Genomic DNA, 6,440 nt, shown 5'->3' on the forward strand with positions numbered 1-6,440 from the left:
CGTTGCTGTAATTGCGAATGTTCAGTTAATTTCTGGTAAAAAAAAAAGAAGGGTTAAATAAGTCATAAGGGGGCATTTATGGCTTCCATTAAAGTGGTAGTCCAAAAATGTGTCTCTAGTAGTCTCTAGCCCAAAAATGGACTAAAGAAGCTTAACATTGCGCCTCATAGTCCAAGGACCTTACATGTTCTGTTTAGAGACGAATTGTCTCTTACGACCAAGTACTCCATCTTAACGCGAATCGATTATCGATTCTCCATTGCGGTACACTAAAAAAAAAAAATACACAAAGCCCTCTACTTTCATATCACATCAAAATAATTCCACAAATTAAAAATATACACTTACTGTACACTGTTTTAACGCAGTTGCAGCCAACAATATTTGTTTTCAGTGACGACCCGCTTGCGGCGTCCTTCCATTCACAAACAGGTGTTTGGAGACCAAGATAGATAATTAGCACGCCTTTAGTCCCGGAGCCAGGTCGTGCTCACTTGGGCCGACGATGTCTCATAATGATTTTTTTGAACATATCTGTCCCTAGAGTTGGAAAATGTCTGATAGCAGTGCAGCAATTGTAACCTTCTGTATGTTATCACTCACTATTCATTTAATTTCTCCCATAAGTATTTAGCCTATGACAAACAATGTCAGTACATAACACGTTATTGCTCACTTAAATCCGTTAGTCATATATAATTGGAAAGCTTAGATTCACAGCTATCCATCAGACACGTTTTTGGAATTTTCAGGTGAAAATGACTTTGACCTCTAGGATACATATCAAAATTACCTGTATAAATGGCTACATTTTAAACTTTGTTTGATAAGTGGTTCTGAAAGTCATGAAATTACCTTTCAAATTATATTCCGGCTGCTATCTGAATAGACAATCGGACAATTTATTTATTTGAATTATTATGTTTTCTTCTCGGGCCTCTATAACTATATATATTGTTCTTATTTTTGTTGTTGTGTGATTTGGATTAATCCCCTCTACCACACGGAACCCCACTAATCTACTGACCGAACGCAAGAGGTGGCTAACAACAGACTCCATCCTATGCTAGCTTGCTACCGGTTGGCTTGGCTAGCTGTCTAAATCGCCGTGACCCTAAACCAACCTCTCCACTCACTGGACCCTTTTGATCACTCGACTAAGCATGCCTCTCCTTAATGTCAATATGTCTTGTCCATTGCTGTTCTGGTTAGTGTTTATTGGCTTATTTCACTGTAGAGCCTCTAGTCCTGCTCACTATACCTTATCCAACCTATTAGTTCCACCACCCACACATGCAATGACATCTCCTGGTTTCAATGATGTTTCTAGAGACAATATCTCTCTCTTCATCACTCAATACCTAGGTTTACCTCCACTGTATTCACATCCTACCTTACCTTTGTCTGTACATTATACCTTGATGCTATTTTATCGCCCCCAGAAACCTCCTTTTACTCTCTGTTCCAGACGTTCTAGACGACCAATTCTTATTGCTTTCAGTCGCACCCTTATTCTACTCCTCCTATGTTCCTCTGGCGATGTAGAGGTGAATCCAGGCCCTGCAGTGCCTAGCTCCACTCCTATTCCCCAGGCGCTCTCTTTTGACGACTTCTGTAACCGTAATAGCCTTGGTTTCATGCATGTTAACATTAGAAGCCTCCTCCCTAAGTTTGTTCTATTCACTGCTTTAGCACACTCTGCCAACCCAGATGTTCTAGCTGTGTCTGAATCCTGGCTTAGGAAGACCACCAAAAATTCAGACATTTTAATTCCAAACTACAACATTTTCAGACAAGATAGAACTGCCAAAGGGGGCGGTGTTGCAATCTACTGCAAAGATAGCCTGCAGAGTTCTGTCCTACTATCCAGGTCTGTACCCAAACAATTTGAACTTCTACTTTTAAAAATCCACCTTTCTAAAAACAAGTCTCTCACCGTTGCCGCCTGCTATAGACCACCCTCTGCCCCCAGCTGTGCTCTGGACACCATATGTGAACTGATTGCCCCCCATCTATCTTCAGAGCTCGTGCTGCTAGGCGACCTAAACTGGAACATGCTTAACACCCCAGCCATCCTACAATCTAAACTTGATGCCCTCAATCTCACACAAATTATCAATGAACCTACCAGGTACCTCCCCAAAGCCTTAAACACGGGCACCCTCATAGATATCATCCTAACCAACTTCCCCTCTAAATACACCTCTGCTGTCTTCAACCAAGATCTCAGCGATCACTGCCTCATTGCCTGCATCCGTAATGGGTCAGCGGTCAAACGACCTCCTCTCATCACTGTAAAACGCTCCCTGAAACACTTCAGCGAGCAGGCCTTTCTAATCGACCTGGCCGGGGTATCCTGGAAGGATATTGACCTCATCCCGTCAGTAGAGGATGCCTGGATATTTTTTAAAAATGCCTTCCTAACCATCTTAAATAAACATGCCCCATTCAAGAAATTTAGAACCAGGAACAGATATAGCCCTTGGTTCTCCCCAGACCTGACTGCCCTTAATCAACACAAAAACGTCCTATGGCGTTCTGCATTAGCATCGAACAGCCCCCGTGATATGCAGCTGTTCAGGGAAGCTAGAAACCATTATACACAGGCAGTTAGAAAAGCCAAGGCTAGCTTTTTCAAGCAGAAATTTGCTTCTTGCAACACTAACTCAAAAAAGTTCTGGGACACTGTAAAGTCCATGGAGAATAAGAACACCTCCTCCCAGCTGCCCACTGCACTGAAGATAGGAAACACTGTCACCACTGATAAATCCACCATAATTGAAAATTTCAATAAGCATTTTTCTACTGCTGGCCATGCTTTCCACCTGGCTACTCCTACCCCTGTCAACAGCACTGCACCCCCAACAGCAACTCGCCCAAGCCTTCCCCATTTCTCCTTCTCCCAAATCCATTCAGCTGATGTTCTGAAAGAGCTGCAAAATCTGGACCCCTACAAATCAGCCGGGCTAGACAATCTGGACCCTTTCTTTCTAAAATTATCTGCCGAAATTGTTGCCACCCCTATTACTAGCCTGTTCAACCTCTCTTTCGTGTCGTCTGAGATTCCCAAAGATTGGAAAGCAGCTGCGGTCATCCCCCTCTTCAAAGGGGGGGACACTCTTGACCCAAACTGCTACAGACCTATATCTATCCTACCATGCCTTTCTAAGGTCTTCGAAAGCCAAGTCAACAAACAGATTACCGACCATTTTGAATCTCACCATACCTTCTCTGCTATGCAATCTGGTTTCAGAGCTGGTCATGGGTGCACCTCAGCCACGCTCAAGGTCCTAAACGATATCTTAACCGCCATCGATAAGAAACATTACTGTGCAGCCGTATTCATTGATCTGGCCAAGGCTTTCGACTCTGTCAATCACCACATCCTCATCGGCAGACTCAACAGCCTTGGTTTCTCAAATGATTGCCTCGCCTGGTTCACCAACTACTTCTCTGATAGAGTTCAGTGTGTCAAATCTGAGGGTCTGTTGTCCGGACCTCTGGCAGTCTCTATGGGGGTGCCACAGGGTTCAATTCTTGGACCAACTCTCTTCTCTGTATACATCAATGAGGTCGCTCTTGCTGCTGGTGAGTCTCTGATCCACCTCTACGCAGACGACACCATTCTGTATACTTCCGGCCCTTCTTTGGACACTGTGTTAACAACCCTCCAGGCAAGCTTCAATGCCATACAACTCTCCTTCCGTGGCCTCCAACTGCTCTTAAATACAAGTAAAACTAAATGCATGCTCTTCAACCGATCACTACCTGCACCTACCCGCCTGTCCAACATCACTACTCTGGACGGCTCTGACTTAGAATACGTGGACAACTACAAATACTTAGGTGTCTGGTTAGACTGTAAACTCTCCTTCCAGACCCATATCAAACATCTCCAATCCAAAGTTAAATCTAGAATTGGCTTCCTATTTCGCAACAAAGCATCCTTCACTCATGCTGCCAAACATACCCTTGTAAAACTGACCATCCTACCAATCCTCGACTTTGGCGATGTAATTTACAAAATAGCCTCCAATACCCTACTCAACAAACTGGATGCAGTCTATCACAGTGCAATCCGTTTTGTCACCAAAGCCCCATACACTACCCACCATTGCGACCTGTACGCTCTCGTTGGCTGGCCCTCGCTTCATACTCGTCGCCAAACCCACTGGCTCCATGTCATCTACAAGACCCTGCTAGGTAAAGTCCCCCCTTATCTCAGCTCGCTGGTCACCATAGCATCTCCCACCTGTAGCACACGCTCCAGCAGGTATATCTCTCTAGTCACCCCCAAAACCAATTCTTTCTTTGGCCGCCTCTCTTTCCAGTTCTCTGCTGCCAATGACTGGAACGAACTACAAAAATCTCTGAAACTGGAAACACTTATCTCCCTCACTAGCTTTAAGCACCAACTGTCAGAGCAGCTCACAGATTACTGCACCTGTACATAGCCCACATATAATTTAGCCCTATCAACTACCTCTTTCCCAACTGTATTTAATTTATTTATTTATTTTGCTCCTTTGCACCCCATTATTTTTATTTCTACTTTGCACATTCTTCCATTGCAAAACTACCATTCCAGTGTTTTACTTGCTATATTGTATTTACCTTGCCACCAAGGCCTTTTTTTGCCTTTACCTCCCTTCTCACCTCATTTGCTCACATTGTATATAGACTTGTTTATACTTTATTATTGACTGTATGTTTGTTTTACTCCATGTGTAACTCTGTGTTGTTGTATCTGTCGAACTGCTTTGCTTTATCTTGGCCAGGTCGCAATTGTAAATGAGAACTTGTTCTCAACTTGCCTACCTGGTTAAATAAAGGTAAAATAAATAAATAAATAAAAAATATATAATATAACCAACTTTGATGGCGTAGGCTACAACTATTATTTACAAAATCACCTTTATCTTGCCATTGACATTAGAATGTTGGAAGCTTAGCCATAGAATTCCATGTAGTGGGACAGCTATGTTTTAGGATTGTAAATGTAGTGATAGAGGCAGCAACTTGCACACACACAGCTGGAACTGGGGGTTTAAAAAGATGAGTAGATACTGGGCCATCACAGAATTCACACATTAACCCCACTGAAGCCTTTTACCAATTTGGCTATAATTCTGTATTTCTTTGTGATTGGTTGAGTTCGTCTTTCATAGCCCGGTGCCCCAGGTGGGCTGAGTTTGTTCATTTAAGGCCATCCCTTAAATGAACAAGTGAGCTCTGCAATGGAGTCAAACGTGGTTTCTATGTTTGATACCGTTCCATTTATTCCATTCCAGCCATTACAATGAGCCCATCCTCCTATAGCTCCTCCCACCAGCCTCCACTGGTGTACAGTAAATGTATATTTTAGAATTTGTGAAATTTCCATGTGATATGAACTGTACCGCAATTGAGAATCCATTCATATTTAGATGGAGTATTTGAGCTGTTTTGGCTGCCAGAGCCAATTCACCTCTAAACAGAACATGTAAGGTCCTTGGACTACTACAAGTAACGTTAGGTCGTTAGCCCAATATTGAACTAAAGGAGCCTATGTTTGCCGAAGAGAGCATACTGGATGAGAGGGAATATAGTCTCACAACCCAATAATTTAATTAGGAGAAATGAGTCATTCACACAGCACATCTTTAATGCATGTTGTCATTTGGAAACGTGAAGTGTGTGTGTCAGTAGGTTACATTGAAAAGTCCAAACAAAAAGCATCCAGAATCACATTAATCACCATCAGTAATCACATGTATCCAAGCTCATCAGCCATACACACTACCTCCCTCTGTGTCTCGGTGTCAGAACATTAAGTCAGTAGTTAGTTCTCTTTATTACTAAACTGTAAGGACACTAGGATCCAGTGTCCACATACCAGCCTAACATTGTGTTCCCTTATCAATGTTTTCACTAATTGAAAAACAAATATTTGTGATGTGAGCTTTGAGGCCCAAAAAAGTCTAAAGAAGCTATGAGAAGGCCTTACTGCAGTCAGTCCTGATCTGCTCTCCCCACACTTTTACATGCAGACAACCAGAACAGAACACTGGAGAACTGCTCTCAGACCAGTGGTTGAAGTGGGCTGGTGCTGACCGGTACTGGTACAGAGATCAGGCTCTTCTCATTTGCTACAGCTTGAGTACCGGCACCTCTGATAGAATAATGTGTGTGTTAGGGAGCTCAAGATGGGAGACAAAGTTGTCAGGGAGGGAATTACTTGGCCGACAGTGTGTGATGGTGCTGCTGTGCATTTTAGATTTCAGAAGACATCCAGACAGTAAAGTAAAGCAGTAGAGGACATCTCTGTAATCATGTCTGTACAAGGAAGGACAGTTACGTTTCAACATCACATAGTGGAGTGGAGTACCAGTCTGGGGGCGGGGTTATTGTCCCAGTGATTCAGATGAGATGAAAGCACACAGTCACTCAACGCACAGACG

The sequence above is a fragment of the Oncorhynchus mykiss genome, chromosome 15 (assembly GCF_057628025.1).
Source record: "Oncorhynchus mykiss isolate SJ-2025 chromosome 15, ASM5762802v1, whole genome shotgun sequence".
Classification (NCBI taxonomy): Eukaryota; Metazoa; Chordata; class Actinopteri; order Salmoniformes; family Salmonidae; genus Oncorhynchus; species Oncorhynchus mykiss.